General features: G+C 37.1%; 1 protein-coding gene across 1 annotated transcript in view; it reads left to right on the top strand.

Moving 5' to 3' along the window:
* The window catches only part of LOC149199557 (OVARIAN TUMOR DOMAIN-containing deubiquitinating enzyme 12-like), a 230341-nt gene that overhangs the window by 56845 nt on the left and 145776 nt on the right, over nucleotides 1–27720 (top strand). The window lies entirely within an intron of this gene.

Here is a 27720-nt window from a genome sequence, read left to right as displayed (position 1 = left end):
AGTTTTCACAATGAGATTTATCTTTTGTGCTTTTTCTTTGCTTCTAAAGCCATTCAAAATTTTGTTTTTTTCATGTTTTTATCTACACTTATAAAGAAGATTTACTTCTGATCCAACATCTTAAAAATGGATTAAGCTTAATAGTAGTAAAAGGTAGAGTTTTTAAAGATTGCTGAAATCAATGAGGGAAGTTTCATGAGAGCATAGAATTTAGCGCATGTTAATTGTACATCCATTCTAAAGATGCTACGAAGATAAAGAAAATAAGAGTTACAATGCTTCAATAAAGCTTTAATGAAGAATGATGAAAATGAGGTCGATATGAGGATTTTTATAACCTTGACATCTGAATTCCAACTTTGACCAACCCTGCATGGAGAAATATTATATAATTTGAGTGGTCTCTCACAGAGTTATATATATTAATATAATAAAAGATTCAATTGACCCTATGCATCACCGATCTCTACTGTTCAATGATTAAATAGACATTTCTTCCCCTTGTGTGCCATTATGAATCATCCTTTGTAAAGTAGGATCAGTGCCTGCATTTGTAAATGTTTGCAAGGCCTTGTAGTCATTATTTGAGGGCTATGAGGAGGCTCTTGATATAATTTGTTGAAGGGATTAACACCCACCTCGCCTATTCTAACTGATAGAATTTAGGTTGCCCTACTTGCATCTAGCATGTGGGGATGCACTTAGTGGATGGGGTTTGAACCTAAACACTTATTGAGTCCATGGAGAGAACATGCTAGGAATCTTATCTCCTATCAAGTTGAGCTAACATGTCTCGTGGACAAAACTAACTTAGAGTTTCCACAAGGATTTGAATCGTTTAGATGATGGTGTTATATCAGTATGGACAAGTGAGTTTCCCCATTTAATTTGGGATCCTTGACATTTTTAGGAAATGATCCTACTCATTATGGATAAGCAGACTGTTACCGCTCAATCTAGCGTGATTTGATATCTTTTGGCTTTCAAATCTACTTTACTCTAGTTTGTTGTGGACATCCCTACAAAGGCTTACATGGTTGGTAACAGTCTGCCTATCCATAATAAGTATGTTTATCATTTGAAAACCCACTTTTAGCAAGCCTTGATTTTGTGGGAAACTCTTGATACATTACCAGCCAGGGAAGTACTGAGTTTGTCAGAAAGCTTATAGGACCAAACATTGCTCGTCCTTGCCATCCTTCAAGATTCACTAACTGAAGATCTCCATTTTGCATTTACAATAGGGGCTATGCATGAGTGTATATCTTTTTTACTTCTGTATTAAAAAACTGAGTTTGGCATATGTTTAGCACCATCTTTCCAAATAGGCTCTTGAAAAGTGCCATTAATTTTTTGCGATTCTTCTTTAGCAGTAACTACTTGTAACTCCCAGATGATCACTTTATCAGAGGACAATAGTCCTTTGAAGTGAGCAAGTGCCCTTCACTCTATCCATTTTGAAAAGTGCCATTAATTTTTGGCGATTCTTCTTTAGCAGTAACTACTTGTAACTCCCAGATGATCACTTTATCAGAGGAAAATAGTGCTTTGGAGTGAGCAAGTGCCCTTCACTCTATCCATTCCCTTTGATTAATGTCCCAAAGATCCTGCCACAATAGATACCCTTTTGCTTAACCTTCTAACCTGACATCTAGGACTCTACAATTTGTTGACCTTAGTCTTTCCAAGTTCAAATAGGATGGAAAGGAAGATCCTACCCTCTTCTGCCTCTAGCCACCATCTTCCAGGTTTCCCAAATGCATCTGAGATCAAAAGACCCTTGTTTTCCGAAGAACTGAGAAGAAACAACTATATCATCGAGGGAGAACTAAACCCAGATTTAGTCTAAGTGACTAGCCTGAGCATTCCTGTGAGTAAGGAGAGTTTTCCATGGGGCCTCCCTATAGGATAACTTACCACCCATTTTGCTGCCAAACTATTCCTCTCCATATATATGTCAGTAAGCCCTAATCCATCCTCCACCTTTGGCATAATACATACATTCCAAGTGACCATAGGAAGACCCCTTTCACCTCCATATTTGGCTCATAAGGATGATCTTAATATTTGAGGAGAACTGAGGAGAACCAGTTATATCATAGAGGGAAAAGTGAATCTGAACTTTGTCTATGTTATTAGCTTGAGCAATCCTGTGAGGAGTTTTCCGTGGTGCCTCCAATTTTGATGCCAGAATAGTCCATTGCATATATATGTCAATGAGCCCTAGTCATATTCCTTCTGCCCAATACGCAGATTCCAGGGACCATAAGAAGATCCCTTTCACCTTCATATTTGACCCATAAGAATGACCGTATATACTTTTCTAGCTGAATTTTGTTTGGGAACCAACAAGAGGCATAATAGATACGACTAGTTTGCAAAATCTTAGAAATAACAGTGAGCTTACTGAAAAGGGAGATCCTTGTATTTAAGTCATTGAAGCTTGAATTGAACCTTCTCTAAGCACCATTCCCACATGGCTGGGGGTTAGAAACTTTTTCTTTTTGAAAAGTACTACAAAAAACTATATAAAAGCTGGAAGGTTATGTATATAATGGACATAAGAACCTCTTCCACAAAGCAACTAATTCTGAAATAATATCAGATTACTTTGCTGGATCTAAAGATTGGGATCTTTTGTCAATAGAGCATTCATATCTCAGAGCGTGCAAAATATATCATCCCCCAACATAGAAGAAAAGATAGACAGAGAGCTCACCTCATGATAAAATACAACGTCACACCTAATTTTTCAAAGGATAAATAAGGATGAGATCCTTAGGCAATGCCATCTCCCTGCAAATGCGGGACACACTTGAGTGTGGCAATCTCCAAATAATGTAGAACACCAATGAATCTTGCTTTGAAGCAACAATGAATACTGATCCTCGATATACCTACAACTACAGTTGGCAAACTGACAGTCCTAGAAAATATGCTTTGTTGTCTCCTACTGACGATAAATAAGACAAAGGCCATTAGATTGTCCACTCCTGCCCAATCCCTTGATAAGCTACAAACCAAGAAAAAACTTTCATCTTATGAGAAAGCTGAACTAACCAAAGACTGCGAAGTCTATGCAGCCATTTATTCTTTGGATCTTGGGAGGGCCAATGTGCACTAAGGACAAGGGATAACAAGTGGCTTTAGTGGAGCACGGAGTATAGTCATCAGGAGTCAGACTGTAAGTGCAGTCAACCAAAGCACCATCCCTGATCCCTTCAAAACAGCTAAGGCATCCCAATATTTATTTTAAATAGCTCTGACTTTAGAATATCTCTTCTCAACTCCATACTTAAAAGATTTTCAATATTAAGCACACCGTAGTCTTGATCAAGAAAATGCCACTCCTTCCAAGAACGAGAGGTAGAATCCCACAAATCTCCCCAGAAGAAGATGCCTTTCCTACTTAGCTTGTAAGCATGGTAGCGAAGTAACTCCATGACACAATAACGCTGCTCCCTTCAGCTCCAAATAGGATGACAAGCAAAATCCCAACCTGCCCTAGCACCCTCCCAGTGCTAGTGAACCAAATTGGAAACAACTTACCAAACTAACCAAATGTTCTTGATAATGAGAGAGCTTGAGACTTGACAAGATAATGTTCTGTAATCTGAAAACCCCTCAGACTTTACCTTTATGTCGAGTAGAAACCACCTGATGTTGAAACAAGACCTACAAAGGTGTTCAACCCTCAAGAAAATGCACCACCGACATGGCCGCAAGAATGCTACCTTGGATGGCAACATCAATCAAACCAAGGCCAACCTCATCCTTGGGTAAGGTGCACACTTCCATGAACCAAGCGGAGACCCTGCTATTTATAATCACTGTTAGATGCAAATCACATCATTGACATCATACAGAACATCAATTATAAGTATTTATCTTCTTTTGATTCCTCTGCCACTTCTATCTTTTCTGCTTTTGTTTTTGTTGTGTATAAAATTTGTAATCCTTTCAGCAACTGACAACCTAACTGTGCAACATCTTCCATTGTTGCAACATTCTTTAGCTCACAACCTACCAATATGGTATAGCTGGAGGGCCCACAACCTAATGCTTTGTTACAGTTCAAGTGCCTACAACCTAGTCTTGCAGTGGACCCTTTTCTTTGCAATCTGTTAGATTGCAATCTAACCTAGTGGGTGTTTTATGCTGAAATTTTTGGAAGAATGGATTTCCTTTCTTAACTAGAGGTTTCTTGGATTTTAACCCTGTGAATTTTCAGCCTTAGGGCTGATATGAAATATAATACAAAACATCAGTAGAAGTAAAGTAAATTTATTAATGTCCAACTGGTGACCACAAAAGCAGGTCAATGGGATCGAAGAAGAGTATAGTTCAGAGATGATTGAATGAATAATCAATCCCAGTATGGGCGTGTAGGTGATCGTCCGACGGTGAATGCTGCATGCGAGGTAAGTAAGGTAGAGGGTGGTGGAGAAAGGAATGAAGGACGGACCGAGCTCCAGTTGGTGCATGGCTGGCATGTTGGGAATGGGAAAGTAGCTCATCCTTTTGATCTGATCGATAAGTAACTGCTTGCTCTCCGTTCATTAGCGAATGCTTCCCGGTTTCTCGCAGGTTCTTTCGGTACTCGAGCTTTCTGCTTGAGCAGTGCATTTCTTCCCCTTCAATGGATATCATATTCTTTTCCATTGTCAATTATATCTATGTAATATGAGGCCAACCTGGAATCAACCCGGCCTCTTTATTTGACCAGATCTAGCTTTGGCAAGATCTAGTTATTGAAGGGCGTATGCCGAAGGGGGGGGGGTTAACTAATAGTCATAGACTCATAGGTAAACGATTCATGTGATATAATGATTATGCATCATTCGCATACTTGTAGCAGAAATAGATCATATATCATGTCCCTCTCTCCAAAAATAGAAGAGAATGGAGTTTTTGGAAAATATAAGAAGAAAAAGTACGAGCATCGATATTCGCCATGAAAAAAAACCAGGCTATAAAAAAAGCTATATGACCCAACTTTAGCATAATCACTCTGCTATAGCTAGCCCTTTGGGATACATATTTTCCGATCGATCTTTTCAGCGCATTTACCTTTATTGCCTCTGCGAACATAGTAGCGCAATAATCCCATTGCGTTACATATGGGAGATATTGCTTGGTTCTAAACAATTTGCTTCCTCCCCCCCTCATGTAAATAATCTGATAGAGGTTCACAATCAATAACATCTTTACCATCTAGCAATAAGTCGAAGAACAACGTGTATCGATGGATAATGAGTACCCATACTAACCATCAGGGGGTCTTTCAGCAAGCATGATCATTTGTAACCCCTCTTCGATTGGTTTTCTAAATGAGAAAAAGAAAAAAAAAGAACAACTGGATCCGAGATCTCTAAAAATTGGATTGGAATTGAAAACTTCGAAATTAACGGGTTTTTAGCCCACCGATACCCAATTGACTAATTAAATCATCGTAACGAAGTTTATCCCTCTTGGATAGATAAACCAGAAGTTGCTTATGTTTGCTCAAAATTTTCCACAAACCCCTTTGGGATGAATAATCTCTTCTGTGCAATTGCAGATGCTAGGTAAGTCTTAGGACCCGATTGGTTAAATAAAATACCTGAGATTCAACAGATCCTCTCTGTTTATCGGGAAGTAGAGATGAACTAATGGACAAATTCTTGATCATAATTTTTGTTGTTGTTGTTGTTTTCCAGGGCTTCATTTTTTTTCGAGTCAGAAAAAAGAATTAGATCCATTCTTTCATTTTCATGGTTCATATAATAATTCTGATTCGTTCCGACCATTTAAGAAAAATTGGTCGGATTCTTCCTATCTTCTTGGAGGAACATCTGGTTTTAACCTATGGAAAAATACGATACGAGATGTAGAATCTTTTCACATTGATGAAACAGAACGAACAAATTGGTCGGATTCTTCCTATCTTCTTGGAGGAACATCTGGTTTTAACCTATGGAAAAATACGATACGAGATGTAGAATCTTTTCACATTGATGAAACAGAACGAACAAATTGGTTCAATTTTTGCCATATCCTGAAACTCTATTGAATCAATCCATTCTTTTTTTTACGAAAACGGAATTGAAGTAAAAAATTTATCAATTGACAGTTAGGGGATACATACGTATTCTCAACATCGCGGATCGACTCCCATCATTTGTAAGTATGACTGCAATGTGATAATGTAAGCGCATCTCCTAAAAAAATGCTAAAAGCAACATATAGAGAGAGAAAGAGGTGGCATAAGGAGGGAGGAAATTGGGGATGCGGATAATAGGTTGTCTTGGAATGTCACAGAGGGAGGTTGTGTGGGAGAACAAGGATTGGGGATTGAGGTTAGGCGGGATGGTGTGGTGTTTAGGAAGGAGTATGCCAGAAGGCTCTTGGTGAGTGGCAAAGGGCCTCACAAAGTTTCCTTCTCCTCCAAGAAAGAAAGGTTCACTTTTTACGGAGGAGTTGACGATAAATTTTGTGAAGGTGGGGGGAAGAAGATGGGTCTGCTTGAGGGTGAGATGACACTACTTATGAAGAGATTTGCATTCATTGTTGAACCAAAGGTTCATGGGATAGGATCCATGGGGTTTATGGCTGTATTTACTAGTATAATGGGGGTAGGAGTCTAGGGTTGCCTCCACTAAGGCAGTGAGAAGTATCTCATATTTGGCTGTGGTTGTGTTTAGTGACTTGAAGTGGGAAATGGAGTGTGGGAGCAATTCCTTGAGGCCAGTGGTATAGGAGTTTCCATAATCTCTATAACAAAGAAAGGTAGTACGGGGGGTTGGTGGGATGGACTGAGGAGGAGGAGGTAGAGAGGGCAAGGGAGAAGGTGAGGAGGGCATGGTCTTCCAAGGGGAGATGAGAGACTGAGAGGTGCTGGATATGCAGGAGAAGGTCTTGGTTGGCTAAGACATAGTCAACAGCATTGGCCCCCCCCACTTTGGGGGAAACAAGTAAAGTCATTGGAACCCAGAAAGTAGGGAAGCCTGTTCACAAGAGACCATGGGATTCACCTAGGTGCAAGAGATGTCTTCCGTAACCTGTGAGGGGCTCATCACTGTCTAGTGAATTCCTACGGAGACCTATAGATTCTGGTTCCAACTCTTGGAGGCAAAGTCTGTCCTTTGCTTTGTTGTGTAGGGAAACTTGGAGGTCTTTGGTACGAGTGTTGAAATCAACAAGAGTGGAGAAGTGGGGGATGTCTGTGTAAAGATCTAGGAAAGATTTCGCTTGGACTCTGTGTGAAGTGCAAAGTGTGATGAGGTTGGGGGAAAGTAACAAACTGCGACGTAGCTATCTCGAAGAAGGGCGCTGTGCTGATGGAGTCGGACCCACAAAAATCTGGCATGCTCGTCAAATGAGGAGTGGAGAATATGTCAATCCTTAACAACCCCAAGCTTCTAGGCAATCCAACAAAAGAGATAACAAAGTGTTCTAATAAGTTTCAGCCCTCTAGGGCAATCTTTTCATGTATAAACCATAATTCAAAACTTTTATTTACAGCAGTACATACAGTAGTAAAACAGCCCTTATTTTTTCAATTAAAATGTTAATTCACTCTCTACTTATGTCAAATCAGCGAGACATATATAACTGGAAATCATAAACCATGAAGAATATGGATGGCCGAAAATCAAATCTGCAATTTACACAAGGTATTGGGCAGCTAAAAAATTTCATTAATATATAGAAGATGAAGTTCATGCACATATTGTTGACCCATATATGGCCCAACTTGTTTAGCTTGCAAAGAATTGCAATGCGTTGGATAAACTATGATCTTCTTTGCTTGGCCTACTATATTGTAAATATGAAAATAAGCAATAAGTAGGGGTCCCACTAGAGAGTATTATAAGCACTTGAGTTATATTATGTGGTTGATAATGGAAATTAATTTTGATATTATTGATTTCTATGACAGCATACGTGAAAATTTCAGTGAGTGTTATTACATTATAAATTCGTACATTTATGGTGCCATGTTATTGCATTTTAATAATTAATTATTAAAATGGGAGTTACAAGGGAAATACATTTCTTACTTGGAGTTATAGGTAGTTTTATGGTTAAAACTGGTGGGACCCCTGCTTATTTTGATTAAATTTATTATTACCTTTCATTTATATGAAGTTTAAACTGACTCTAATGATTCTGTTCCTCCTATCTATTCCCTATACCCATTAAACAGTTGAAAATTCTAATAACTGAAATATAACTAAAGGAGAGAAATACAAAAGGGAAGGAACAGTCATGGAAAAAAGGAGAAATCTTTTCACAAGAGCAGGGTATTTTCTAGGGAATGACACAAAAGGAAAAGTGAGACTGGCTTTTTGGTTCATTTTCCAAGAAAATCAATTGTGCACTATGTTGACCACTACATGTCAACTTCCCATAGCAAGTACACCCCCTCTTCTTCACAAAAGGGATAGCGCTTGATTGACATGTCCGTGCCATTCGACAGTCATCGTCGACTATGCCTGCATGTGTGAATTGTAAATAATGTTAGCAGATATGAGTCATGTATGTAAATTGCCTAGGTGGACCTAATTTTCTAGTGATAATTTATGTTCCGGAAAGTTTTTTGTCTCATCGATCCATGATCGGCAGAGTTTTCCTTCAACCTAACCCCAAAGCCGGAATGAATTTTGTCATTAGAATCTTAGGGGAATCCTAGTGTGTTGATCTACTAGATTATATTCGGTCGTAGAACTGGGTGGTCCATAAGGGTCTATGTCAAACGGGTTTTCCCCCTTCGGATGTAAAATTGTAAAAGTCATGATGTAAAGTGTCTTGAGGGTTAGGAAATGTTTTAATCCCCTCATAGATCCTAAGTCCTAAGGGTCCCAGGTGATTTTTCCAAAGGCTATGTTCGATGATCCATTTAAAAAAAAAAATAAAAAAAAATAAAAATTGGAAAAAAAATTAAAAAATATATATAAAATATATAAAATTAAAAATAAATAAATAAAAATAATAATAAAATAATAATAAAATTTAAAAATTTAAAAATAATTAAAAAATAAAATAAAATAAAATAAAAATTTTAAAAATAATAAAATAATAATAAAATGATAATAAGTCAATTTTTTTGAGTAAATAAATGTAGAATTTCAATTTTTAATATATTAAAATGCATTTAAAAATTTGACGGATGAGATTAAAAGATATCTTGATCCTCATCGACGGTCGAGATCACTTTGACATGGATCACTCGAACTAGCCGTTGGGATTTTTTCCTTTAAATAAGGGTGCTAGGGGTCATTTGAGATCAGATTGGATCTCAGAGTCTGTTGCTAAAGAAAGCTCTCTTGTAGCCATTTTTTGTGCAATAAAGAAAGACTTTGGGGTTAAAAATCTTGCTGGTGTTACTCTTCTGGAAATGCTGTAATATCTTTTATTTTTCTGCATAATTTTATTTTCAGTCATCAATAATAGCTTGATGAAGATTGATTGAGGCACAGGTATCTTGTCTGATCTCTAGGGTTTGAATGATAGTTTAGATTCTGAAATATAATGGCAGGTATCTCCATTTGATCTGGATTTCTCTATCGTTTTTCCCTCTATGTTAATGGTTGATTTTAAGCTGTGTAGGAAATCTTAGTTTTGAGTTTACCGGGCATTAGGGGAAGTTCTCAGCTGAACCAGCCAACTCCTGGATTGTGTTTTTTGAAAGAGCCCAGCTAGTTCTTGATCCCGGGCTTATCATTTGAAATTTTTTATGAATGCAAGAAGGGTTTTTCTGAAGTATCTCACATTAAAATTAAATTCTGATAATATCACTGTGATTATTGACAAATCTGGCTACTTAAGAGTCGAAAATCTGTAAATGCTGTAACTATTTAGCTGGTTTTAGGGTTTTCAGTCTTATTTCTTGCACGTTTTACTTCTGGGTTTTTTTTTTTGTTTTTGTTTTTGCCATTGCAGGTTGCAGGTACAGATCTTGAAAAATTTGCAGGGTTTTCAGCAAGCAATCTGAAGCAGTGGGTTCAAAATTTTAAAAGCCCTAGTAAATTTTAAGAGGGTTTTTCGATCCATTTATTGGCTGTCTGGGGTTTCATTATTCGGAGGAAATTTGTTTCAGATGTGCATTGTTTTGCATCCATCAAACTGCAGCATTGGCCATTCAAATCCACGCACCCCTGCACGTTATCCATCTGATCGCAACTTTCAGCTGCTAGCAACCTGCACACACAGCAAATCAGCAAAACCATCAAACATACTCATCCTTCCCCTGTCCACCATCGAATCCATATCCAAACGCAGTCATATTTCTACCCACGCCCTCCTATTTATCTGCCTATCGAGCTGCGTTCTCCTCACTCATTTCTCACACGCCGTCTGCTTAGCATCTATCCCTGTTCACAGTCGCACCTCTCCAGCTCCACATCCATAGTCCATCGATCCACCTCGCGTTCCCTTCCTGCTATCCACGCAACATACCCTCATCCCCGCCGTCACAGCTCTTCCGCTTCTCCGCCAACGTTCAATCGAAACTCCCCTTCGCTGCGATACTCCTTAGCAGCTCTGTCTTTCCTTCACGCGCCCATTTTCCTCAAACCAGCGAACGAAAAGCACGTTTTTATTTTTATTTTTTATTTTGACACTTTGCTATATCTTATGTGTGTATGAGATTAGTATAGGTTTGGCGTAGGTATTTCCATATTGGTATGTCGTTTTAGCTTAGGCTAGGTTAAATTTTTTGTTTTGATGTAGATTCGATTTTCCCTTTCCCTTTGTTTTATTTAGTCTTCATTTAATTTACTAAGTTAGCTTTGATATTTTGTTAGGTGTTAGATTTCATTTAGACTTTAATTTTATTTCATTTTAAACTTAAAAAATCATAAAATATAAAAAATAATAAAGGCACTAAAAATTTCTTTAAATTTAGATTTGATTTTAATTTTATTTAGGCTTTTTTTTTTTTTCTTTTAGCTTATAGTCTGAATGTAGTTTAGCTAAGTTTAAGTTTGATTCAAAAAAAAAAATAAAAAAAAATAAATCAATAAAATAAATAAATAAATAAACAAATTTCATAAAAAGTTAAAAATTTTCTTTTTACTTTCTAGTCTTTAGTTTAGATTAGATTTTATTTTTTAGGATTTTAGTTTTGACTTAAAATTTTATAAAAAAATATATATATAAAAAATAAAAAATATTTTTGAAAAAGCTTACCAAAAAATTCGAAAATTCTTTTTTTTGGAGTTTCTTATGGTATTTAAATGTTTATAAGTTGGCTATGTGAAAGTGGTAACTGGTTAACATTTAAATTTTATGATCATTCAAAGCATTTAATTTTTCTTGAAGTTTAATTGCTGGAACATCATTAAGCCATTGAGCATTTATCGATCATCTCACATTTGGGAAAAGTTAATTTTTGTTTGAGTTATTTGATGGTAAACGATTGTTAATGAGTTCATATTTCTGCAGCATCTGATAAATAATCGTTTAATCATTCATTTCATAAGGCACTGGTCCATTAAATTAATAAAATCAATTAAGTGCTTGTTGCCCCTCGTGTCTCCCAAACCGAACTGGTCCTCAGTTGGTCATCATAATCCCATAGGGTCTACCCCCCTTAGCCGCGGGAGACAGGCTTAAACGAAAAGATTAGGGATCAGGGTGACAGCCCCCGGTCTGAGCGTTGTCGTGACAATCTGTGCGACAACATTTTTTGGCGCCGTTGCCGGGGATACTTTATTCTTGGTGTTTCAACGACATTCATCTCCTCTTTCTCATCATTCTTTCATCTTTCTCATCTCTCATTTGAGTTGGCAGATTCAGCGGTTTTTGGCATCATTTGGATCTTTTCATCACATTATCTTTCGTCATATCAGCAATCACTCTTCAGTTCGTTTCTTGTTTGGGTGGTGACTCCATTTCTTTTCATTTATTTTTCCCAGAAAAGAAGCCTTCCTCATATCTGCTTGTTGGTTTCTTTTGGATCCTGGAATCAGATTCATTGTTCAAGTGGCGACTCCACTTCTTTCATGTCTTGATTTTCTTGAGCATAGATCTCTTTATATCATCCATTTGGTCCCTCATTATTCATCGTGGATTATTCATTTAAACCATGTCATTTTACTGATGATCTCCATGATATTCCAGAAGTGGCCATTTCTAAATTACCTTTGTTCTCAAGTGGTGATTCAGTCGCTGTTAAAAGACATCTAGGTTTGTTTACTCGTATAATGATCATATATTGCAGACCCCCTTAGTATAATCATGAAGATGTCAAAATGCATCTTTTTGTCCTTTCTTTAGAAGGTGATGCTTTGAATTGGTTTAACAATTGTCCTGAGGATTCTTTCACTTCTTTACAAAACATTGTCAATGCTTTTAAAGATAGATATGGTAATCCAGATAGCTCGCCTTGTGCCCCTAAAATTGTGCAACAGAATGAAAGTAATCTTATGAAAGGTTCAGCTGTCGGTGAAAGATTTCAAGACAATTCTTCATGAGAATGTGCCATCCACCTGTACCATTACAGATCAAATCCATGATAGTGGAAAAGCAGGGACAAATGACAATGAAAAGGAGGATCCAAAGCAAATTATACAAGAACTAATGCTGCTGGTAAAAAAATATGGAGATAAATCAAACTAATTGCGCCAATGATGTGAGAACTTTATGCACCCACCTGGAAAAACGTAATAGGGAGATGGAGATCATGCAAAATCAACATGCTAAGGAAATTGAGGCCATGAAGATTAATCATGACACAGAAATTAGTTTTATGCAAAGCAAGTTATCAAGCTTAGAGGAAAATATGACGACCATGAAAGCTAATCATGATAGGGAAATTAATTCTATGCAAAACAAGTTATTAACTATGGATGAAGAAATGACTATCATGACGTTCGATCATAATAATCAGTTGGCTACCATGCAAGCAAATCATAAGGAAGAGATAAACTCTATGCAGTATTGCTTGATGACCATAAAGGAAAAGAACGATAAAGTAATAAAAGATATGGAAGAAAACCATGCCAGGGAAATCAGTGCTATGAAGGTTGAACACTCTAGTCAGATAGATGCCATTAAAATACAGGTTCAGAAAATTCAACAATGGTCAGAGGATGAAAGAAACCAGGGAACGTCAATAAATCAGGAGCCTCCTTATCTGTTGCAACAAGCTCCATCTTATTATGAGGTCCTTTGTTCCATTGAAAAGTGGATAATTGAAGGTGACCTGGATAAAAGAAAAATTAATAATCAGATTCATCCACCAGTCATAGAGGATCAAGTTATAACTCATGGCACCTGTGAGATTGATCCATCATCCTTTACAGGGCAGATGCAGAACGAAGAAAGACATTTCACGCATATCTTACATACTTCATCTGAGAGTTTTGAAGCAGAAAGTTCCACGTCATCAGTGATACAACCTGCCAGGAAGAAAAAGCGCAAAGGAAAGAGAACGAGAAAGACATTTGATGCATCAGACAGCCGCGAGCAGCGTGATTTTTGGATAGGAAAAAGTCCTACCATATGCAGAATTAGACATGGTACATTCGACAAGCAGCCAACAGATTTGCCTGAAAGCAGTCAAATGCATACACTATATTGAACACATCTAATGCCATGGGGCATCCCTTGTATTTCTAACCTTACTCCTTGTTTTTTCAGCATTTTCATTTCTATTTTAGGATTAGATTTGCTTTTCTAGATAGTTAATAAATGAAGAGCTTATATCTTTCATGTGCTTAATGTTATATGATGATTTTTTTGGACGGACGCTACTTATATTTTGTTGTGTGTTGCATGGATGCAGATTCTAGATTCTCACATTCCTACAGTGCAGCAACGTGTCCCCAAGTGGAGCCAGATGTTGACCACTACATGTCAACTTCCCATAGCAAGTACACCCCCTCTTCTTCGCAAAAGGGATAGCGCTTGATTGACATGTCCGTGCCATTCGACAGTCATCGTTGACTTGATCATATTATGTTGTAAACCCAGTCTGCATGTGTGAATTGTAAATAATCTTAGCAGATATGAGTCATGTATGTAAATTGCCTAAGTGGACCTAATTTTCTAGTGATAATCTACGTTCCGGAAGGTTTTTTGTCTCACCGATCCATGATCGGCAGAGTTTTCCTTCAACCTAACCCCAAAGTCGGAATGAATTTTGTCATTAGAATCTTAGGGGAATCCTAGTGTGTTGATCTGCTAGGTTATATTTGTTCGTAGAATTGGGTGGTCCATAAGGGTCTATGTCAAATGGGTTTTCCCCCTTTGGATGTAAAATTGTAAAAGTCATGATGTAAAGTGTCTTGAGGGTTAGGAAATGTTTTAATCCCCTCATAGGTCCTAAGTCCTAAGTCCTAGGTCCTAGGTGATTTTTCCAAAGGCTATGTTCGATGATCCATTTAAAAAAAAAATAAAAAAAAATTGAAAAAAAAATTAAAAAATATATATAAAATATATAAAATTAAAAATAAATAAATAAAAATAATAATAAAATAATAATAAAATTTAAAAATTTAAAAATAATTAAAAAATAAAATAAAATAAAATAAAATAAAATAAAATAAAAATTTAAAAATAATAAAATAATAATAAAATGATAATAAGTCAAATTTTTTGAGTAAATAAATGCAGAATTTCAATTTTTAATATATTAAAATGCATTTAAAAATTTGACGGATGAGATTAAAAGATATCTTGATCCTCATCGACGGTCAAGATCACTTTGACATGGATCACTTGAACTAGCCGTTGGGATTTTTTCCTTTAAATAGGGTGCTAGGGTCATTTGAGATCAGATTGAATCTCAGAGTCTGTTGCTAAAGAAAGCTCTCTTGTAGCCATTTTTTGTGCAATAAAGAAAGACTTTGGGGTTAAAAATCTTGCTGGTGTTACTCTTCTGGAAATGCTGTAATATCTTTTATTTTTTTGCATAATTTTATTTTCAGTCATCAATAATAGCTTGATGAAGATTGATTGAGGCACAGGTATCTTGTCTGATCTCTAGGGTTTGAATGATAGTTTAGATTCTGAAATATAATGGCAGGTATCTCCATTTGATCTGGATTTCTCTATCGTTTTTCCCTCTATGTTAATGGTTGATTTTAAGCTGTGTAGGAAATCTTAGTTTTGAGTTTACCGGGCATTAGGGGAAGTTCTTAGCTGAACCAGCCAACTCCTGGATTGTGTTTTCTGAAAGAGCCCAACCAGTTCTTGATCCCGGGCTTATCATTTGAAATTTTTTATGAATGTACGAAGGGTTTTTCTGAAGTATCTCACATTAAAATTAAATTCTGATAATATCACTGTGATTATTGACAAATCTGGCTACTTAAGAGTCGAAAATCTGTAAATGCTGTAATTATTTAGCTGGTTTTAGGGTTTTCAGTCTTATTTCTTGCACGTTTTACTTCTGGTTTTTTTGTTTTGTTTTTGTTTTTGCCATTGCAGGTTGGAGGTACAGATCTTGAAAAATTTGCAGGGTTTTCAGCAAACAATCTGAAGCAGTTGGTTCAAAATTTTAAAAGCCCTGGTAAATTTTAAGAGGGTTTTCCGATCCATTTATTGGCTGTCTGGGGTTTCATTATTCGGAGGAAATTTGTTTCAGATGTGCACTGTTTTGCATCCATCAAACTGCAGCATTGGCCATTCAAATCCACGCACACCTGCACGTTATCCATCTGATCGCAACTTTCAGCTGCCAGCAACCTGCACACACAACAAGTCAACAAAACCATCAAACATACTCATCCTTCCCCTGTCCACCATCGAATCCATATCCAAACGCAGTCATATTTCTACCCACGCCCTCCTATTTATCTGCCTGTCGAGTTGCCTTCTCCTCACTCATTTCTCACACGCCGTCTGCTTAGCATCTATCCCTTTTCACAGTCGCACCTCTCCAGCTCCACATCCACAGTCCATCGATCCACCTCGCGTTCCCTTCCTGCTATCCACGTAGCATACCCTCATCCCCGCCGTCACAGCTCTTCTGCTTCTCCGCCAGCATTCAATCGAAACTCCCCTTCGCTGCCATACTCCTCAGCAACTCTGTCTTTCCTTCATGCGCCCATTTTCCTCAAACCTGCAAACGAAAAGCACGTTTTTATTTTTATTTTTTATTTTGACACTTTGCTGTATCTTATGTGTGTATGAGATTAGTATAGGTTTGGCATAGGTATTTCCATATTGGTATGTCGTTTTAGCTTAGGCTAGGTTAAAATTTTTGTTTTGATGTAGATTCGATTTTCCCTTTCCCTTTGTTTTATTTAGTCTTCATTTAATTTACTAAGTTAGCTTTGATATTTTGTTAGGTGTTAGATTTCATTTAGACTTTAATTTTATTTCATTTTAAACTTAAAAAATCGTAAAATATAAAAAATAATAAAGGCACTAATTTATTTTTATTTTTAATTTAGATTTGATTTTAATTTTATTTAGGTTTTTTTTTTTAGCTTATAGTCTGAATGTAGTTTAGCTTAGTTTAAGTTTGATTCAAAAAAAATAAAAAATAAAAAATAAATAAATCAATAAAATAAATAAATATATAAATAAATTTCATAAAAAGTTAAAAATTTTCTTTTTACTTTTTAGTCTTTAGTTTAGATTAGATTTTATTTTTTAGGATTTTAGTTTTGACTTAAAATTTTATAAAATATATATATATATATATATTAAAAAATATTTTTGAAAAAGCTTACCAAAAAATTCGAAAATTCTTTTTTTTTTTGGAGTTTCTTATGGTATTTATGTTCCATTTCTCTATAGCTAAATGCATTTAAATGTTTATAAGTTGGCTATGTGAAAGTGGTAACTGGTTAGCATTTAAATTTTATGATCATTCAAAGCATTTAATTTTTCTTGAAGTTTAATTGCTGGAACATCATTAAGCCATTGAGCATTTATCGATCATCTCGCATTTGGTAAAATTTAATTTTTGTTTGAGTTATTTGATGGTAAACGATTGTTAATGAGTTCATATTTCTGCAACATCTGATAAATAATCGTTTAATCATTCATTTCATAAGGCACTGGTCCATTAAATTAATAAAATCAATTAAGTGCTTGTTGCCCCTCGTGTCTCCCAAACCGAACTGGTCCCCAGTTGGTCATCATAATCCCATAGGGTCTACCCCCCTTAGCCGCGGGAGACAGGCTTAAACGGAGAGATCGGGGATCAGGGTGACAGCCCCCGGTCTGAGCGTTGTCGTGACAATCTGTGCGACAACACACTACATTATCCTTAAAGTGGTCCAAGTAGACTTATGAAATATTCATTTGTTTTTTATGACATTCGACGACTTTTGTATGGTTCTATGACATCTAAAGTTGCTTTAGAATTCCCGTCCAAGTCCTCGCAGGGATTTATAAAAATTGTTGGTTCAAGATTTATAACTTCTTATCAACGGAGAATCATGTTTAATTCACAATGCTGATTTTAGTTCTTTTAATCATTTTATATTTTTATTATATTCATTGAATATTGCATTCAATTTTAAATTTATTTTCTAATTGATATATTCTTTAAATTCTTATATATTTATTTTATGTGTATATGTTATATTATATTAGACAATATTATTATTTTTATTTATTTTTCTTTGTACAATTTTTAAAATAACAAAAAAACAAATAAAACATCATTCCTTGAATCGAGATTTCTCACGAGATCTCTTTTCATTCCAAATTAAGGCTTAAAACCCCGGGTGATAATCCTACCTACCTCATTTAGCTTTATGAGGTGTTTTTAAACAAATCTCCATTTGTGCATCAACACATCCTATCCCAAGGCTAGGACAATCCACTAGCTTTCCAAAATCCTAGCTAGGGAAAACCAAGAAAACCTTAATGGAACCAAGGAGATCCAATAGGCATGAATCAATCAAGCAAGTCTTTCAAGGCAAGATGTCTCCTCCTCTTCTTCTTTAACAAATATAACATAGGGGTTCATTTCAAAACCCTAATTTTCAAATCTCTAAGGGACGAAACCCTAACTCTAGACTTCAAGATGCTCCAAGAAGATCAAAGAAACCCTAGTGATTCCAAGCGAGAGATCAAGTAAAGTGTTTGTCCTAGTTGCATCTCTACATGATTGATAAGTATAATGATCTATGAATGAATTTGGTAAAGGTCTCTCTCCTTTCATAATGGGCAAATGAACCAGCTAAAGTATCAGATTGAGTAATTTCCCACTCATATGGGGCCCTGTTCGCACTCTCTATTATTTACATTCCATATGCAACCCTTTCAGGAGTGCATTTCCCACAATTTAAAGTGTAGTATGGCTGATCTTGCTTGCTTGTATGGACAGATACCTGTATATATGAGGAAGGGAAAGGAGGCCAACAATATAATGTAGGCCAATGTCCTTACAAGCAACCTATAATAAACACATATAGGCTTACACAAGTGAAACACTCAAACAATATATATGTCATGCTCTAAGGTGATGTACGTAGTAAGGGCTCTAAGATGATGTATCCACATAAGATTTGCCTATATCCCTCTGTCAGAAGCTTGTATAGACTTCATCACTTCCCCTTAGCCCTATGCTTCTCTAGGTCCACTCCCCTTACATGAACATTGTCATAATCCAGGCATCCCCGAGCCAATTACAAGCCTCCTTATAAGAATCTAAGCTACCCCATGCTTTTTAGGGCCTGATAACCTCAAAAGATGCACAACATATCTTCTTGTCAATAGGGCATTCTCCAAGCAAGAGAACTCCAATTCCCTATGGAATAATGTCAAGCAAGCACCCAAGTAAGGTCAAGAAACCATTGAGCAAGCTATGTTCAATATGCTAACCCATCATGGAACAACTTTCATGTGTCAATCCATCTTGGATTATCGAGGGGTTGAACATACACCATGTACCCAAATCTCATGAAGCTTCCCCAAACTGTTGAAGCTTGTAATATCTTTGGAAGGTCTTCTACATAGGCTTGGTGTCTTGTCATGTAGGAGATGATTTATTGTCTCTTTAGGTATTTATGTCTTCTTTTCTAAGTCTAACTTAGGAAAAGCCATTTTTTAAAGATAAATAATAAAATTATTTAAGTGACTTAGAAATAATCTCAATCATTGATCTCCTATATCTTCTAGAAGGGAGATTAGGGTTAGGGACTTGATTTTAATGAAGATTATAAATGAAAGCCTGAGGGAGAGGTGAAGACAATAGATAGGTAAGAGAGACAACTACAACATTTTTGGGAAAGCGATTTTCTTAAGGAGAAAGCAAATTCTTTGGAGCGAGAGGCTCAGTTAGACCGAGAAGAAGTAAGGAGAATATAGGGATAATTTCAGGAGTGTTCCTAGGAGGCCAATTTGCTGGAGATTGGAGAGGCTGAATTGTTGAAGCGAGAAGGAGGCACAGTGGTTGGGGAGGCTGATTTGCTAGGGTTGACTTGTGATTGCGAAGAGGCTGAGCAAGGGCAAGGCACAGGGGCCGATTTATTGGTGAGAGGTGGGTCGGTTTTCTCCAGGTGGACAGTTGTCCGATTTTCCTTGGCCCGAATTATTCGAGTGGGGCCGAGTTGCAGGTTCCAACCACTGTATTTTTCTTTGTAAATTCTTTGTGGGTCAAAACCCTGATTTTCCAGAATAATTGATGGAGGATTGTTGTGGTTGTTTATTTGTTGTAATGTGTGATTGATCTCTCTCTGATTTTCTTTTCGTTGCATATAAATTTTTGGATGTTAAAATACTAGTGATTTTATTTTTCAACAATTCTATTGACACCTAATCTTCATGATTGGGGGAATTTTGTGTAAATAAATAAATTAGGAATGTGAACAGTCATCGGGAGATGAACTGAACAATCACTCCTATTGTATATAACAATGACCTACCTATGGAATAATATACGAATCAGTTTTTGTTTTGTGGAGTTACTGCCTGGCCTGACATGGTATCAGAGCCAGCTCTTTTTTAGCCTTTGTGTCCCTTGTAACTCCCTGTCTGCTCTCCATATAGCTGAGCAGGTTCTCCATAAAATTAGCTGCTCCTGACATGGTAGCTGCCCCACTGTCCTTACTGCCTCTGCCATATTCCTTTCCAGCGCTGCGATACCACCTCTGTCCATAACGCGCGCTGCTGCAAACTCCCTATCGACCGCCCATTTTTTTGAACGCTGTTCTGACATTATTGAACGCTGGTTCTGTTGTTTAACGCTGTGTGTTCATTCCATCTCAAACGTGAACGTTGAACGCTGTATACCCTTCAACGCTATGTGTTTGAACGCTGTCCATATGAAATCAGGACTGATGAAAGATATTTGTATCTGGAATGTCCAGTGAGCATTTTGTATTTTTTATAAAAAGTGGAAGTCGCTCATAAATCGTGGGCTGGTCATGGTATAATGTTTAGGGTTATGTAATAGCAATCTGGTTTCATTCTCACACGTTGCCAGAGTTTTTTCTGAAAAATTAGTTGACCTCTTGTTGTTTTGCGGTGGAGGATTTTATCTCAGTCTTCTCATTCTTGATAGTTTCCAGCAATATCGGAGTTGTGGAAGGTTTTCCTTGTGGACGTTTGGTACCTGCGCTTGCTCTTTCATTCTAGCCACCATCGCTAAGGTTTTGAAAGCCTGTCATGAGTTATGTTGGGCGTTGCAGTTCACCACGACCACCACCACTCGTTGATCTGAGAACCAGAAACCGTCAGCTTACTTTGTAGCGTAACAGCAGAAAGTATTTGATTAGTTTATTGCTGTTTCGAATTTGAATAGTTTAAGCAGCATCACCCCAGCGTTGTTTCGAATTTGAATAGACATTGTTGTTTTAGCTTCGGTGGCCTGGCGCTCCAGCGTTGTTTTATTTGTTTAATCAGTTAAAAAGAAGTTATGCTGGTGCTCTGAGCGTTCGATTTTTTTGGGACGGTTTGTCAAGAACTACTCCCCCGTTTAAAGTGCCATCAAATTTGGTTCGAATTGCTGGAATATTTTGGTTCTCTGGAGTCTTCAAAGCCTTCACGCAGGAAGCCAATCAGCTCGGCCTCTTCTTTGTATATAGATCTGGCCGGTCCATACCTCGATGAGCGTATTGACTGGTATTTGATATAATATTCCTTGATTGGTCAGAGAATATTGAAAACTTGAGATGTTGCAAATAATTTGTTATGTATTGAAAGCTCGAAATTAGTGGATACAATGGATTACTCTGCCCATGCTTATACATATTTTCCATATCATGTAATATTTGAATGTAATAATGGACGCATTTATATTGGAGGCATTTGAAGAAAATACATTTGGAGAAAATATGTTGCATAAAGTTGTAGCGTGAGGTATTGATGTACATATTGGTATATGAGGAAGAGATTTGAAATTTTTTGAGAATACCCTTTTGAGTACAATTTTTACTGTATATTGGCAGAAATATTTTTCTATCAGCAGAAATAATTTTTGTTACAGTATGCATACTAGAGAAAGAGGAAGATATTTCAGAGGCAGGGGGGGCAGACACCCTCAAGAAGAAAAGGCAGACTTACATTGCATTCGCTGCAAAAGAAATGGATCACATGATGCCTCTACATGCAAGCTACCATGGGACAAAATTGAGCAGAAAAGAAACCAACAGAAAGGTAAAACTGATGATACAGACAAAGGTAAAGCACCTGAATCCGCTCACTATATTGAGGCACAATGTAACATTGGAGTAAATGAAGATTTGTTTAATGCTTCACTTGCTTCTTCGAAAAATGATTGGTTGCTTGATTCAGTGTTAGACCCCTACACTAGTAGTTAGGCCCCTATACTACTAGTGTAACGCCTTATTGTTATTAGTACAACCCACTTATGCTATTGATGTACCCATGTAGTGCCCATATTGTTACTAGTGTGCCACATAGAAGCCCACTATTGTTATTATTGTGCCCTTACATTATTATTGTTATGTCGGCTCTGATTATGTTATGACCCCTTAGACTCTTATATATAGAAAGGAGGTCTTTTCATTTGTATCATCGAATAATTGTTCATTTATGTAATGTAAAGGAGGTTGCCCCCTCGAAGAGGTTGAATTCTAAGGCGTTGATCTATCTTTTCTATCTTTTCTTGCGCTGGTTTCATAACATTTGGTATCAGAGCTTTGGATTCTAGGGTTTCGCTGCTCCAAACAGGTCATTGTGGCATTTTCGCTATAACTTTGTTTCTGTGACGTTTCAGAAGTCGCAAAAAAAACCCATTTGAGAAGAAATCACGCTGAACCTTGGGTTCGAATTTTAGAGCTTTTTGCGCGATATTTGCGGAGATATGATCTGAGGAAGTTGGTCTTTTTGCAGACTCCTGAATTACATTCAAAACAGGTGACCTGCGGAAAATCGTCATAACTTTCTCTCTGAGCATCGGATTGAAATTTCGTAAAGAGGTACAGAAAGAGGACGGACTGTAGTTTCTTGTATATCATTTTCAGATCCAAAGGTCGAAACAGTGACTTGTGGCACATCGTACAAGTTCGCACTACTGAACTAGTCTATAATCAGGTCACTGTGGGAGATTTGGCATAGCTCTTCCTTGGAGAATCCAATTTGGATCAGCCTGGTGGCATTGGAAAGAAGACACAAAGGGCTACTACAGGTCACAATTTCAAAACTGTAAGAACTGAAGTTATAGAGTTATAGTCGTTTCAAGGTAAAAGGCGATATGAGGAAGTTTGATGGCAAGGATCCGGTAAATTGGATACATCAAATGGAGAAATATTTTGATCTACATGGTGTACAATTGTTACAAAAGGTATGTATTGCATCTTCATATTTAGAACCGGATCAATTTTTATGGTATAAAGGGCTTTGTTCTCGTAAACAACTTGTTACATGGTCAATTTTCACGGAGGAAATGATAGCACATTATGAGGATACAAAGAGCAACACCTTCTTTAGAGCAACACCACAACATTTGGAAAGAGTAAAAGAGCTTTGTTACATACTGGAAAGTAAAATTATGGCTACCCCTAACAACTATAATAATGGAAGTGTTGTTTCTCCTAGCCTTCCACAACCTACAAGGGTTACACCACAACAATTGGAAGAGAAAAGAGAAAAAGGGCTTTGTTACAATTGTGATAGCAAATGCGCTAAAGGTCATAATTGTGATGAGAAGAAATTATTTTACATAGATTATGAAGAGGAGGAAGAAAAGGATCAAGAAAAGGATCAAGAAACATCAAAAGAAGAGTATATACACCATGAACCAACCCCAAAGAAAGAAGAAATGAATCTGACCATATCTTGTGAAGCATTGGCAAGAATTACCACTCCTCAAACTCTCAAGATAGAAGGACATAGCAAGAAGAAAAAAGTTCAAGAAGTGAAAGATAGCATCGAGAAAGAAGAAATGAATCCAACCACATCTTGTAATGCATTGGCCGGAATTACCACTCCTCAAATTATCAAGATAGAAGGACATATCAAGAAGAAAAATGTTCAAGAAGTGAAAGGTCACATCGAGCATCAAGAAATGAATCCGACCATATCTTGTAAAGGATTGGAAGAAATTACCACTCCAGAAACTTTAGAGATAGAAGGAAATATCAAGAAGAAAAAGGTTCAAGCAGAGAAAGATCACATCGAGCATCAACAACAAATTCTCCAACTTTTAAAGTATAACGCCACTTCAGTGCAAAATCAAACGAAACAACAGGTAGATCAACATCGTAGTGAAATTTTTTTTGATGTAGGTGATTGGGTATTTTTACTGCTACATCTCAAGCAAGCTATTTATGAGGAGGAAATGTTGGCAATACTACATGCACTTAAAAAATGGCAACCTTACCGAATGGGAAGACTCTTCAAGGATGAGGATGTGGAAGCATTGTTTTTTGCTATTTCTATTATCCAACCAGATTGGATAAACGAAGCAAGGGATGAATGGAACAAGGATGAAGAATTATGGCCACTTATTCAAAAGTTGCAAAAGATCCCAATTCAAACAATATTGCCAGAAATTGAAGAGGAAGGAAAAATCATATTGGAACCTGGAGCAGTCACAGAAACAAGAACCCGACAGCTACAAAATCAATCAATTTCAGAGTATCTCATCAAGTGGAAGAACTTACCCGCTGAAGATTCCACATGGGAGGACAAGAATTTTATACAGAAGCATCAAGAACTACTCAAGCGTTGAGGACAACGCTTTTTGAAGGAGAGGGGCATGTTAGGCCCCTATACTACTAGTGTAACCCCTTATTGTTATTAGTACAACCCACTTATTATATTGATGTACCCATGTAGTGCCCATATTGTTACTAGTGTGCCACATAGAAGTCCATTATTGTTATTATTGTGCCCTTACATTATTATTGTTATGTCGGCTCTGATTATGTTATGACCCCTTAGACTCCTATATATAGAAAGGAGGTCTTTTCATTTGTATCATCGAAGAATTGTTCATTTATGTAATGTAAAGGAGGTTGCCCCCTTGAAGAGGTTGAATTCTAAGGCGTTGATCTATCTTTTCTATCTTTTCTTGAGCTGGTTTCATAACATTCAGGAGCAACCTGTCACATGACTCATAGAAAAGATTTTTTTGAAGATTTCACTGACAATGTTGATGGAGCAGTATATTTTGCAGATCAGTCAAAAATCAAGCCATCAGGGCTTGGCACAATCAGGCTTAAACTGCCTGGTCTTCCAGACTTTCTTCTAGATCATGTTCTATATCTCCCACAGCTCAAGAGAAACTTGCCGTCCTTGGTCCACATCCGCCAGCAAGGTCACTCCATTCATATGTTTGATGGCAAGCTTGAGGTAAGAAAAGCTTCTAACCACTCACTTGTCATGAGGGGAATAGAAGAAGAAAGGCTTCTCAAACTGCAAGGAACCTCTGCTCATGCACAACATTTCTCATATATTTCTCATCATGAAGAAGGTACACTTCCATCAAGTTTATTATGGCATGCTAGATTTGGACATTTAAACAATGACAGTCTCCGCTTATTGAAGAAAAATGGTGTTGCTGGTTTGCCTACAATTCCTAGGAAACATAAGCAATGTGATGCTTGCATTCTAGGAAAGCATAGCAAACAATCTTTTCATGATTCACATTCAAGAGCACATAGGAAGCTTGAACTCATTCATTCAGATTTATGTGGTCCAATGCCTGTTCCTTCTGCAAATGGAAATAAATATATCATGACATTTATTGATGATTACACTAGAATGTGTTGGGTTTATTTATTGAAGAACAAATCTGATGCCTTTCAAACATTCAAGAATTTTCATAAATGGATTGAAAATGATGCACAATCTCATATTGGGTCTATTTGCACTGATAATGGAAAAGAATATACATCAAATGAATTTGAAAACTATCTTCGCCAACATGGGATCAAACATCAAACAACTGTGCCTTATAATCCCCAACAGAATGGTGTAGCTGAAAGAATGAATAGGACAATCTTGAATATGGTACGATCCATGCTTTTCTTAAAAAATGTAAAGATAATGTTTTGGGCTGATGCTATTCTATGTGCTGCATATATAAAGAATAGATGTCCATCTAATGCTATAAGAAACAAGACTCCTTATGAATTGTGGTATGGACATGTTCGTTTGGAAAAACATCTCAGGATCTTTGGTTCCACCTGTTATGCTTTGATACCAAAGGTACATAGAAACAAACTTGGTGCTAGGAGTTGTAAGTGTATCTTCCTGGGGTATTCAAACACCTCCAAAACATACCGCCTCTATGATGAAGTAAATAAAAAGTTTGTTGTATCTAGAGATGTAATTTTTCTTGAATCATCCAAATCTGACAATGTTGTTGAGCGGCAACTTGATCGCTTGGATAGATTCGCAAAAACGAAATCATTTCAAGAATTTGATAATCAGATTCCACATCTTGAAGGGGGGATTCCTATTCTAGATCAACATGTGGAATCTTCTTTTGAAGAACACTCTCCCCCGAATGAAACTCCAACAACGGATGATGCTTTAAGTGATGTAATTGATAGAATTGGGAGACTCAATCTTGATTCAGTCCCAACTTAATCAACAGAACAACCTGGAGGCTGGACCATCTCGAAAAGGTCCCCCAAAGTGGCTGACAAAGACACTTGAAAGTGTTCATCCTGATGAAATTGGAAAAACAGGAACCAGAAATTCAAACCGGCAAAATGGAGGTGATGTAGATGACTCTAATTCACCTGTTGATATGGATGTTTCTTATGATTGTGAATTGAACTTGTCTACAGATTTTGAACCAACTTCCTTCAAAGAAGCTGCTTCTCATGATGAATGGAAAGAAGCGATGCAAAAGGAGTATGATGCTCTCATAAAGAACGGCACTTGGAAGCTAGTTGATCCTCCATTTGGAACCAAACCAATTGGCTGCAAGTGGGTCTACAAGAACAAGTACAAAGCTGATGGCTCACTTGACAAGCACAAAGCTAGGCTTGTGGCAAAAGGTTTTGCACATAAGGAAGGGGTCGATTATGAGGAAACTTTTGCCCCCACAGCAAAATGGGCCACCATCCGGACACTCTTTGCACTAGCAGCTCAGAATGGTTGGAAAGTCCATCAAATGGATGTAAAAACTGCCTTCTTGAATGGAGATCTAAAAGAGAATGTTTTTATGTCCCAGCCTGAAGGATTTGCTGTGAAAGGACATGAACATAAAGTATGCAAACTTGTGAAATCCTTGTATGGCCTCAAACAAGCACCGCGAGCCTGGTATGAAAAACTAACTGAGCATCTTTTGAAACTCAACTTCAATCATTTTGATCTTGATGATGCAACTTTATTTGTCAAGAAAGTTGGCAAAACAGTTGTATATCTTGTGGTATATGTAGATGATTTTTTAATGACAGGGAACAATGAAAGTTACATTGCATCCATAAAGAAGGAATTGGGGAAAAGTTTTGAAATGACTGATTTGGGCTATGTTCATTACTATCTTGGCATTGAAGTAACCCAACATCCAAAGTCCATATTTCTTTCTCAAAAGAAATACATTGGAGATTTTTTAAACAGATTTGGCATGACAGAGTGCAATCCTCTTACTACTCCAATGGAACAAAACTTAAAGCTCACATCTATTGAAGGAAAGGAATTTGAGGATGCAACAAAGTATAGACAACTTGTAGGAAGTCTCATCTACCTCACTACTACCAGATTAGACATTTCATTTGCTGTTGGAATCCTCTCCAGGTTTATGCAAAAGCCTTGTGAGGGACATTGGTCTGCTGCAAAAAGAGTTCTAAGGTACTTGAAGGGAACTCAAGACCTTGGAATCAAGTATACACAGGTGGACGACTTCAGCTTGATTGGATACTCTGATTCAGACTTCGATGGAGACAAAGAAACTGGGGTATCTACTTCAGGATATGCTATGAGTCTTGGATCAGGAGCTGTCTCCTGGAGATCACGCAAACAATCAGTTCCAGCAGATTCCACAACAAAAGCAGAATACGTGGCAGCAGCTGAAGCAACGAAAGAAATTGTGTGGCTCAGGAAAATTCTTGAAGATTTGCAGGTAAAACAAGTACAATCAACTCCACTCATGATTGACAACACCTCTGCAATAAAGTTGGCCAAGAACCCAAAGTTCCATGATCGAACAAAGCATATCAATACTAAATATCATCTGATTCGACATCATGTTGAGGCCAAAACAATCCATCTCCGTCATTGTTCCACAAATGAGCAAATTGCAGACATCTTCACCAAAGCACTTGGAAGGGAAAAGCTTGAACGATTCAGAATGATGCTTGGACTCACCAACATCCCTTCAGATTAAGGGGGGGAATGTTGACACCT

This window comes from Pinus tabuliformis, chromosome 2_1 (assembly GCF_031772625.1).
Source record: "Pinus tabuliformis cultivar Carrire ecotype Pingquan chromosome 2_1, CPIR1, whole genome shotgun sequence".
Classification (NCBI taxonomy): Eukaryota; Viridiplantae; Streptophyta; class Pinopsida; order Pinales; family Pinaceae; genus Pinus; species Pinus tabuliformis.
Note: the sequence above shows the minus strand (reverse complement) of the source record. Positions and strands in the feature narration are given on the sequence as shown.